The 12,259-nt window shown below is 45.0% G+C and overlaps 1 protein-coding gene across 1 annotated transcript in view; it reads right to left on the bottom strand.

Moving 5' to 3' along the window:
- Nucleotides 1–843, bottom strand: part of PASD1 (PAS domain containing repressor 1) — a 113,102-nt gene extending 112,259 nt beyond the window's left edge. The window contains exon 1 of the mRNA XM_056359375.1: nt 572–843. The gene's annotated coding sequence lies outside the window, so the exon portion shown is untranslated. The remainder of the gene's footprint in view (nt 1–571) is intronic.
- Nucleotides 844–12,259: the final 11,416 nt, after the last annotated feature.

Raw genomic sequence — 12,259 nt, 5'->3', positions numbered from 1 at the left:
GTCTTAAATCAAAACAGACACTGATGTCCGGTGCTCACGGACGCGGCTATCCAGCATGCACTCACCAGTCAGCATGAACATCTGCACTCAGACGAGCAAACACACCAGCTGAGCTGCAAACAGGCACAACTCCGCAAGTGCAAAGAACAACAGCAAACCCCAGCAAGTTACGTTCTGAATAGCATCCACATTTCATGATTGTTAGATATAAAGCATTTCACTGCCTCAGCACAGCCTTCTCTCAAAAAGTGGTATTACCACTATTAAGGGAATAAGCCACGATGGCTTAAGCACAGCATATACTTAATAGTGTTTTGGATGCATTAGAGGAAACTAGGAAAACAGTACAAACAAGTTACAGAGCTGTTTCACAAAGCGGCAATAGCCTAAAATAATCCATTTCAGGCAACATGCTAACCACGCAGAGCGGCCGTGCTCGCTGGAGGTACCATCGCCTGCACCCACACCTCAGCCTGTGATTTTGGAGCCCCTTGTCAGCACCGCACACATTAACACGTGTGTGCACCCCGCCACACCACACACACCCCCGAGACACACATCCCTGACTTACCCTTGAGCCAGCCAGCAGCCCCAAACCCTCTGAAACCTCCTGCAGAAGAGTTGACGGAGTTTTACCTCGTTACCCGGCGAGGACGTTATATAACCGGCACCGTTTCTGCAGGCAGCGAGGATGCACCAGCCGCGCTTCCCCACGCGCATCCCTCTCCTTCCCATCCCGCACGGACACATCTCCTAACAGCCACGCCGTGGCAAGCGAGGGGGGGGCAAGGTGGGCTCTGGGGTGCTGGAGAAAAGCAAAGCTAACAGTATCAAAGAAAGTTCAAAAGGTGCCTGACGTTTATTAAGAGGCATTGCTAGTCTGAAAGGACACGGTGCAACGGTATAATGTTCCTTAGCCTGCTGAAAGCAGCTTGGCCTAGATTTTCCTGTACTGTTTGATGTGACCATTCATGCAAACAAGAGTAAAACTTTCTCTTTGCTTTTAATTAAGCAAAAAAAAAAAAAAAAAGTGACACACTACAGACCTTTTTCTGCCGTCATCTGGGTCTTCTGAGCTACCATCAGATGGAGAATATGCAGGAATCAGCCCCATTGATTAAACTATTATTAGCGGCAAACAAACAGATGTCCTCAGTGAAAGACAGGACAAACCCCACGCCCTGTACTTTTGGACTACATACAGAAAAAATAGACTATTTTACCAAAGGCTTACTTGGTGAAAAATGCTAGCACACCAGGCAGAAGCAAAGCACGCAGCATTTTAATCTGCAGAAATCAAAATAAATAACATTAATGCCTTTGCTCTGTTCCCACAGACAAAGCCCCACCAGCTTTTGTAGGACAGGGACCAGGTCCTGTATTTGAAATCTCATCTGAAACAAAACATGGCTTGTACTCAATTCAGGAGGTCCTGGTGTCCACGGATCATTGGTGGACAAGGTACACAGCCCACAAACGCAAAGGGGCTGTAGACATAAAACTCTTACATAAGCCATAATCCTCTCACAGACTCCTTATTCAGTGATATTAAGATCTGCGCTGCAGGAGCCTGCTGGCATCCCAGTGGCTTTTAACCAGTTTGGAAATGGGGAGCCTCCAGTTGCAACGCCCTCGCCAACACCGGTGTGACCACCGGTACCCAGCACCACCTCGCAGGGTTACCCCGGAGCACAGAGCATTTCTGTACACTAATATTTGGGTCCTCTGCAGAACTGGCGCTGTTGCTTTCTGCGCTGAGTGAATCACCAGGATTAATCTCTTGCAGAGTTCACCGAGGCTAATGATAATCAAGTTAAATTTACACTATATGATCAGAGTTTAATTAGGTACTGTTACACAACTCCTATTAATTACAGTGATAATACCCTTATGAAATGCAGATGGGAGGGTGGGGCTGTGATTGGAGGGGGCTTGGCTGCTCAGGTGATTTTAGGAAAAAGCCACATTAAAATGCTCTGCATGTACCTTTAGTTAGTTGCTTGCCTCTGCTAGTGCTCAAGATGAAACAAAAAGCTTAAAAAAAAATTATAATCCTACAAAATGTAAATCTAGAGTACAAGATTAAAGACCTCCCACACACTGTGCTATCACCTTCTGTTTACACCAAGCAGCAAGAATGCCATTTAAAATCCCAGTGCGCCAGAATCATTATTAGCTCGTTCTGCTCAAAATCCTACCCAGAAAAGCCCAAGCTGATAGAAGTAATTTATTTTGAGGTACTAACTCACTTGAACCCAAAGTAGGTCTATCTTAGTATTATTACAGTAAGTTTCTCCATCCCTCCCTGAACATGAGCCTCCGGATGACCCGCAGGGCCAGGGCTCAGCATTCCCTTTGTACAGGCACAACCCCCCTGGGACCCAGACCCCAGGTGATTCCTCCTCTCCATGCCCCTGCAGGGCTTGCAGGGCTTCAGGAGGATGCTGTGGGGAGTGGCAGCTGCCCTGAGCGGCTCGCCCACCCCCTGTGAGCTCCTTCTGCTGGGAACCGGGGTGCCTCTGCCGACAAGGTGCAGCCGGAGGAATGCCAAGACTCCAGCTTGCAGCACTCTGTAGCGGCTGTGTTGGGAGACAGATTGGGCCGCGTGACATTTCCAGCCTGAGACTAGGTCTTTGCTTTCAGTAAATCTTGCCTGAGGTGTCCTATGGAAAGAGCAAAGCTTGTGCCATGTGTCTTCCATTTAGCATCTGCTAGGTGCGTTCTTGGATGGCTTTAGTGAAACCTGCAAGAGACCATGTGCTGTCACTGCTGTTCACGTGCTAACGCCGAAACTCTGGCCTTGCACCCATATGGTCAAAGATACAGGTAAAGGTCCCTTCTTCATGAAGTACATAAACAACACACAGAGCGAGGCTTGCTGGCAAGAACAGACGCTGCTCTTGAACACAGACACCTGTATGAGCCTCCTGCATCCAGGTTCCCTCTCCTCTGCAAATCTCTGCCTCAGTAAGCATGTCCCAGGAGAAGCCCTGGCACTTTGCCATTGCTGCCGCTACAGGTTATTTAATCAACACCCCAAAAGACAGGAAACTCATTTTCCTTCTTCCTGGAGGTTGTTTTTTTTCCACCCTCTTCACCAGACGAGAGCAAACTTGCAAAATTAGCACACCTCAGCACTTCCACTCTGCACAAAACACATGTAAAAGAGGCAGTATGTACAGTACAGTACAACTAGGTATTAATTACTTGGCCCTGCCAGCTGCATAATTACCTTGTCCACCTTTGGCTACATACGCTAACTGGCCCTTTACAAAAGTGGCTGGAGGATGCTGTCGCATGGGATCCAGGAGCAGAGTGCTGTTGGCGAATGCCCTCTGGCTCCCAGCCCGCCGTTACAGACAGCAGACCTGGGCACGAAGGAGTTACTTTGCCCACATGGCAATCCCACAGCAGCCTGCGTGGGCCTCTGCGCGTGTACTCATATCGTCTCTGTCCCTTGATGGGCAGCTCTTCCAGGGACGCACAGGACACGTGGCAGGAGAGGGAGATGATGGCTCCTTGACAGCTCCTGGCTCTGTAGGCACACTGAGATGGGCTCCAGGCCCGTACATTTTACTCATGGTTCACAGAAATCAGAGACATGTATGCCTTAGAAGATCCTCAGTGTCTTCCAGCCTGTGAGCTCCTAGCCAAGACTACAAAAGGACCCTTGCTTTTCTGGAAGCACAGAGCTGGCAGAACATCTCACTTCCCTTGCTGGGATTTTTGCTTGATCCAGGCACAAAGGACTCACAATGCCTCCTCATTCCTACCTTGTGCAGGGGCTGGCTACAAAGCATAATTGGGACCAGGCCATTTTGCCCAAAGGGATGCCAGGAGAATCTCCACACCCTCACCCCAGGACAGCAGTGCTCTGAGAAGAGAGGCACCAGGGCTCTGGCCAAAGCCTTCAGCCCTTTATCTGCTACTGTGACACCTTTTGGTCCCTCGCTGCTGAGGACGGCACTTGTGAGGCACTACGGGGAGTGCAGCAATGCTCCTGCAGCAAGACTTTGATTTAGGAAGCAGAGCTGCTCAGCCCACTCTGCTCTTGCTGATGTAGTGACCTGGTTTTGTCAAGACTGTTTTTCTCCTTTCGTATTTGATGTCATTTTGGAAGGCATGAGATTTTTGTGGAGGCACTGACTCCAAGTTGGACTAAAACAAAGCCAATCACAATACCATTATAAATGAACGAGGGTGCGATTCCCCCTTAGAGGATTATTATACTATTTAGGGTTCTAGCACATTTATTCCTGCAGTTTAGTAACCACTTTCATGCTTCCCATCAGACTATACTCTAACCCATTTGTATTTTAATGTTACAAGGATTATCAACCAGTAATAAAAATGTTCAACCCCTAAAGCATTTAAACAGCCCTCGACGCTTTGTGAAGATCTTGCTTAATGAGCAGACATACACAAATGAACGAGGAAACTAATACTATGTTGTATGAACACCAAACTTCAAAATATGCATTTCGTAAGTTACCTTTCTGTAAAATAAGATATTCTTTGGCATGCAGATACTATCTTTGTTACAGTATACTTTTAAATTACTTTTAGCATAAAGGAGGGTTTGGAAGTCAGAGATTGCTTTTTGCATTGGGAATGTGTTTACCTTGCACTTTTGAGTTTGGAATGCTATATTACATTTAGTCCATGCACAGAATTACATCAAACCAACAGATCACTCGTGAAATTCAAATTATGGAAAGCTGTTGATACTGAGCTAAGGGGAATCCACCCAAAAGAACTGCACCTGACTTGCACTTCGGCCAGTTCTAGTGCTGAAGTGTCCATGAAACCATGCTCAAAGCCAGCTGAAAGCCACTGTCAGAGAAAGTTAAAAATGTCTCTTGGCCCACCAGCCTGTAGTCAATCACAATATTTTTCCACTTGCAGTGGTCTTGAGAAGGGGTGGGAGAAACTAAATATTACCTGTCAAACTATGAAGACACTTCTTGCCTGTTCATAGAGCTGCCCAACGTACTTTCCAGCAGAACTGTCTCACCGAAGCTTCTGGTGTTCACTTTACTTGCAGCCAAAATCCTAACCGAGTTTGAATTACCCTTCAGAGGTGCCTACAGGCACGAGCATGAATTACCTTTCAGAGCCTTCAGTCTTTGAACTTCAACACACAGTTCACCTTCCCATTTCTGCCATGGTGGAATCTCTTCTTCCTCCCACAAGCCACACCTGCCCAAAGTGTTTTTCTCCATTGGAAAAAGTCAAGGTGATGCTCTAGGCTGCCTTCATCCTTTATTCCTGCAGATCTATGTTCTGTTTCGCATCCTGTGGGATATAAAATTTAACCCTTTGCTATACATGACCCAGCCCATCACTTGCACTTCTGCAAGTTCATCTAACAAAAACTCCATTCACAGCTGCATACTTGCTGTGGAGAGTTCCAGGAAAATAGCAGTGCTGCAAAATCTCCAAAACCCTTTTAAGAGGAATCTGTCTGGCTTTAGCCGGAGTTGTACAGAGAGAGGCTTGTAGCTTTGGCTGATGGAGAGTATTTTGCAGGCTCTGTAATTAGAGCCAGTCCCCTCCTGCCCTAGGAAATGGTGAAGGGAGGAGACAGTTATGCATGGATTTTTTATTGTTTCTAGAAAAATCAGTGTTTTCTTAGTTAAGTACCAGCCATCCCAACATCTGCAAGGCAGTATTAAGGGTGCACTGACCAAACAGGAAAAAAAAAATGATGTTCAGAGTGTGGATTTCTTTCTGCAAAGCTGCTTCTTTTGCTTTACCTCTCCAGATTTCACCACAAAGGTGTACTTGGGGAAAAAGGGGCTTGCTTTTGTGAAGCTGCCAAATAATTAACAGAAGGAAAGACAGGGCAAAACAACTGTCCAGACTGAGAATTCACACCTATGTCACTGTTTCGGCTTCATGTCTACAGCCAGACACTGACCAGCATCTATGCAATACCAATTCTGGAGCTCCACTCTGTTCTGGGTCACACAGCACTTACATGACAAAAGGATGAAATTATATTCCCTTATAAGGGAACGTAATCAGCATCAGGCTCAGCTATGTAACAGAAGTCAAGTATCTCTTTACCCAAGAGTTTGAGGTTAAATGGACAACTCCAGCATCCCCCTGTCAGCCAATTTTCAAGGCCAGCTCTCCAAAGTAACCGATTCGTACTGCAACTGGTTCCTCCTGCTCTCTCCCTAACCCCAGCTGACAGAGGCCTCCATACAGCCCCCAGTCACGTCACCTGGTTTATAAGAACCTTGTGAGGAAAGAGCAGAGTCAGAGAAACCAGATCCTATGTGTGAAACACTTTTGCCAGATGTAGGCTGGGAGCCACCAAGAAAGACTCTTATTCCTGTGCACCCCTATCAGGCATCCCCCAAGGGAGGCTTTAAACCAGGATCTGCCGGCCAGGATGTTCAGAAGATCTTTGCTCAGTTAAAGAAGCCCCATGAAAATCCACTGCTTCATAGAGAAATTGGCTACTTTTTATGCTGCAAATTGTACTGATCAGGCTCTCCCTTCCTCTCAGCTAAAACTCATGGTGCGTTCCCCCTGCAGAGCTGCCAGGTCATATCCCATTTTAGCATTAACCAAGCCTGGCTGCATTAAGATGGGAGGCAGCTCCAACTGAGGGTGCCTTCTCACAGCACCGGGCTTCAGCAGCAACACCAGCTTCCAGGACCTCCACGCACCTCCATCCTCCACGCTCCCTTCTCAGTTACACCAGCACAACCATTTGCAGGACTGTTTAAGTCAGGATGAAAATAGAGAGTGTTTTTATGCTAGACCAGTGTCACATCTTTTACACTCCAATACTCCCCATCTGTGGGATTAACAGGCCCAAAGAGAAAATATTACAGGTCTCTGCCTTCTGCTGTCCCTTCATGTGTCAGAGCCACAAGCCTTCTGCCATCACCATGCAGAGTTACAAGCACGCCAGTCTAAGATCACTATAAACGTGAGCAATGAATTAAATCTAATGCTGTTTTCTTCACTTAGGGAGCAAACTTTGCAAAGCTCCTTAATGCCCAGAGATGCAGTTTTACTGTGGCATGGAATTTTCCTCTTGTGAACTCGATGTTCAAACAAGCTCCCTGGTGAGGTAAGCATAGGCTGCCTTTTTACAAACACAAAACTCACATTTAACTTATTAGCTGGGGGAGGAATACAGATGAGGGTTGGATGAATCTCATGAGTCATCATTTCTGTAGGATAAAAAGCAAGCTTGTCTCAAAAAAATAAATTCATTTGCCTCTATTGTGTATTGCAGATAGAAGTGCTTAAATAATAAAAAGATTAATAAAGACTCTTCAACCGATTGTTCTAAAAAAAAGAAAAATAGCTTTTGGGATTATGAAATAATATTCTTTAAATATAGAAAAATAAAACATTTCAAATGGCACAATGTTTTGGGAAAGGGAGACAAATGCAGATTAATTGTGCTTGAATGTACTTCAGACAACAATACACTGCTTCAAGCCAAGACTAAGATATGCACATACCCTAAAGCATACATGAAAAATTAGGGTCTGTATACTGGTTTAACTCCTTTATCATTTACTCGCCACCATATTCTTCCAGTCTCATGCCAGCTCTTCCCCCAAATTAGCACTACATGCATATGCTGCACCCTGACCACTGAACTCATTCCCTGCTCAATCTTGTAGGCAGATGAAGGGATGTGCTCTTAAAGTGTGAAGCAGGACAAAACCACAGCACTAACGCTATTGAAAAGATAATGGAATCACACAGTTCACATGCAGCATCATCCTCCAGCGGTGTGCAAGTGTCAACTAGCCTTTTAACATCATTTTTACTTAAGATTTTAGAAGGAGGTGGAAGGAGCAGGCAGAGAAAAGATGCCCGAAAGAAGCCCTGAGAAGTCTAAAGCCAGCTCAACAATGGCAAAGATCTGCCAGAACAGGAATTTGATGGAGCACTCATAAGAACTGACAAAGAAGGAAAGCACGCACTAGTGTGAGCTGCACAGACTTTGAAGAGAACATTAGCTAATTTTGCATAGCTTGACATTCCAGGTATCCACCGATTCAAGATCTCACCAGAAACAATGCCTAAAAAACCACTCTGGATGGATGGTGGTGAATGGCAGATATTGCTGACAGAGCAGTGGGTCAAAAGATTCAAGTTCCAGTCCTTTCCCCCACCCTCCCTCCGTTTCTAAACCTGTGATCTGCCGTAGCACGCAGAGCAGATCCCTTTGGCTCTCTGAGTGTACCCACATACAGTAAAGATGTGTTATTTTTTCTTTTATGGAGTCATAGCTCAGAGGCCAGGCCCAATGACCCCAGGAGTTACCACGTACTAACCACACATACCTCTCCACTTCCACTTGGACACATTTGCTGAGTTTGTTTCCAAACACCCGTTTAGCCAGACCTATCTAGTTATATATGGTGACGACTTCAGGACAGCGATCGACTCTCGCCGTGCGTTCACAAGGATCTAGTGCCCCAGGATCCTACCTTGTGCTTTGGGTATTGCTGCAGTGACGAGCAGACAGAACACCAAAAGGCAAGCACTACAGAGGGCAGTATCTGGATACGTTAAGTGGTACAATCTGTAGGAAGGTTAAATACTCCACTGCAACACAATGAACCTGTGCATGCTGCCACACATAGTATTCTGTGATATTAAACGCCCGCCCCCCCCCCCCCCCCTTTTTTTTTTTTGCACAAAAGGAGTATGCAGGGTATTCTGGAGGAGGAAAAGCCATCAACACCAACACCGGAGTTCTATCCAAAAGCTCCTTTTTGTGGCTAAAGAATAAGTAGCTTACATTGGTACAGTCTCAAAAGCCTAGTTTATGTGCAATTTTTTTGTGGGGAAATACTAAGTAAACGGACTGTGCTATTCAAAGACTGTTAAGAGTAAATGATGATTTCTTTTTTCATCAAAGCAGGATGATGGCTTTATACTGATTTCCCAGTGCTAGGAACGCACATGAGAAAAAGAGTCAGTCAGCATCCTGCTACTGATGGATAACTCTTTGTATCCATCCATATCACAGTACCCCTGACACATTTACCTCCAATACCTCATTTTCTGCATTTCATATTGTTATTGGATTTGGGACCAGCTCTTGTTAATTCTGCAGAAGCCAGCATCACAGGCAAGGGGTCTTGCCTTATGATGCAAATCTTCACAAGTTCGTCACAGGAGTCTGGAGCACACTGGCTTCCACAAAAACAGCAGCTCATCTCACCGGTCACTCAATCTGTACAGTAATCTTTGAGGCTGAGCAAACTGCTGAGTTTGAACGGAGAGAAAACTTTGGCAGAATTCAAGGAGACAAGAAAAAATAAATTACTGTGACTGTTTTACTGGTCAAAGAGTTCACATACAGATATGATCAACTGACCTTGTGCTTACGTAATCAGCCACGTTACTGCATTGCTCCATCTTTACCCGAATAAAATTGTTGCAAATTAGTTCTGGTGCTGTGCAGAATCACCTGTTCATTCTTTCAGCAAAGTCCATAAAAAGCACACAAAAGTTGTTTATCCCATCGAATTGCAATGTGGACCATGCAGCTACAGCATAGCTGATCTGAGGGAGAAAGTTTACAAGCCACTCAGCTGTGCTTCCAAATTAATCCCTTGCATAAGCTTGATACAATGCAAGCGTGGCTTTTTGGCATGGGCAGGCTTAAGAGCTGCATCACATTCCCAGGTGCTCTCTAAGATTTCCTTACTAAAAGGCTTAATGGAGTTTTCTTTCAGAGCTGGAAAAGTGAACGCAGCCTGGATCATACTGACAATGCTACTTAGTGTACTTAAATGTTCTTAAGTGTTGTAATATACTAAAATAAAACTACATTTGAGCACAGAGTGGGATTGTTTTGAATATGACAACACAGAAATGTACTATTATTTTAGTGTTAATTAGTCCTCCTGAAGCCCTTGACAAATAGCTATTTGATTAAGAATGGTTTATAATATTGGAAAGTTTTTTCCTTAGCTTTACTGTTTTTATGCCTCAAACATCAGAGCTGATAGCACTAACAACCTGAAAATTCATGGACAGGAAAGCACAATCCCCACCAAGTGGTATAAAACCATCATCTCTTCCCACAAAGCTCAATGTAATCTTAATTAGGGATCACAACAGATGTCACACTATAGAAAATATTTGGTCCCAACAAAAGCACTTGACAAACAGCTAGGAGAGGTAAAGAGGGAGAAGTGCTAAGAAGAGTGAGGAACTTGCTGTTGCTTGCAAAAGTATAATGGGTTAGAAATAAACGCCAGCCAGAAATAAAGGAACCGGCTTAATGTAACAGATTACTCATTACCATGAAGAGAGGTGCCATTATTTATTTCAAATACAAAACCCAAGTAAAGATCCAGTTTTCACTTAGTAAAAGTGGGAGCTATGAAGCAGCTACTATACAAGATTTTTTTCTAATAACCCTGTTGGAGCCACTAAGCATTAAGGCAGAGGACCCTCCTATTAAACACAGGGCACAGAATTTCACATCCACCCAACAAGTCTCAGGGACGCTGGGCTAAACTTGCAGATGATGAGCTACAGCCACTGTGCATCGAAACACAGCTAGACGCACCTAACAAAACAAGCCATCAAAACAGTTTGAACACCCAAATCATCAGAATCACCTTTGGTTTGGATTTTTTGGCGAGGGCATATGTCACACTGGGAGGAAAAAAAAATGCTGTATTGAAGACTACACCAGATTCTAAAGCAAACTGCTCTATCGTAACGCTTCAAGTTCAGAATCATCCAACGTTTGCTAATTCTATAGGAATTCTTCTAGGAAAGGGCTCAAACTGCGGTAAGGTTTGAGAGCAAAGTGGGTTCTTCTATCTTCTCTATCAGACACAAAACTACCTACACAGACTCATTCCTCTGAAATAAGCTGTATGAACCATTCCAGCTATGGAGATAAACTTTGGTCCTTCCAGCTGATCTCCAACATCAGCAGAGCTGTACTAATGAGTCAAGCCAGTTAAGAGACACCATGGAACTTGAGGATGAAAAATGCAAATGTATTAAACAGCTCCTCAGTGGTGCCCACAGCACGGGCCAGCACCCACAGCAGCTTTTGTTCTCTGACTACTCTCACTCATCAATCATCCTTCAATTAAAAACAGTTTTAATTAATAACACACCCCCTATGCCTATGCCCTGGGCCATTTACACCAAAACAAACCATGCTGTGTCATGTGCCAACTGTAAGCATTAACAGGCTTTTTCCAGCCCTACAAATAGTCTGCACTATTGTAAAAGCACAGTTGCAATAAGCACCCGATCCCTCCTACAAACACTGAGCACCCACCTGGAATCACCTTGGCAAGGACATGCCATGCAGAGCCGGCAGGACAAAGGGGGTGGTGAAATGTGACAGCAAAACCAGCACCAGGAGAACTCAGCCCCAAGCATTCAGCTGGACAGTCGCCACGTTAACTGCTCAACTTCCCAAGCTCTTCTCCCTGGTCATCCTTCACTCCAAAGCTTCCCAGTATCCCTGCCTTTGGAAACACAACCACCGCTGGCTCTGCCTCTTGGTTTCAGAATGCAAACGGGGAGACCAGCACCTACAAAAGCTGCTTTCTACAGAAATCCCCAATCACTTCCCACATCATCTTTCTTACCATTTTAGGTTCAAATGGAACTCAAGCCCCGAGAGTTTACCTCCATCTCTTGACTTAAATTATACCTCAGCATTGTTATACAACATCGTGATTCAGTCCTCCTAACAAGCTGTATTCTACCACCTCAGAAATTCAGACGTTAGCGTGTCTTCAGATAAGAGAATGGCTGTGGGGGCCCCGAACACCCCACTCCAGCACAGGAGACCCTCCCCGGCAGGGGAACAGCAAGCACTGTTTCCTCTGAACTTGAAGCTTGTGTAATTCCCTTAAACTGACAGTGGATTAGAGCATGAAACATCAGAGTGGCCGTTGCTTGTTGGTACTTTTAAAGAAGTATTTACACTCCAAGGGCTTGACCTTGCCCTAAGAAATGACTCTGAGCCAGGAACAACGCTAGTTTGTACAAGTCAAAACTGAATAAATGCGCCCCAGATCACATGCTGCAAAGCTGCCAACCTATGAACGACTTCAACTGGAAGTTAAAAATGGAATCGGCTTGCTATCTTGTATGATTTACATTTAATATTTCAGATCAATGGCTCTGCATAATCCCCTGGAGAACAGTGGAATAAACACTCACGAACAAGAACATAGTGCCTCAGTCACAAACAAAGCTGTGCCAGCACATTCCAGTCCTCACC

The sequence above is a fragment of the Falco biarmicus genome, chromosome 14 (assembly GCF_023638135.1).
Source record: "Falco biarmicus isolate bFalBia1 chromosome 14, bFalBia1.pri, whole genome shotgun sequence".
Classification (NCBI taxonomy): domain Eukaryota; kingdom Metazoa; phylum Chordata; class Aves; order Falconiformes; family Falconidae; genus Falco; species Falco biarmicus.
This window is presented reverse-complemented; position numbering and strand designations above follow the sequence as displayed.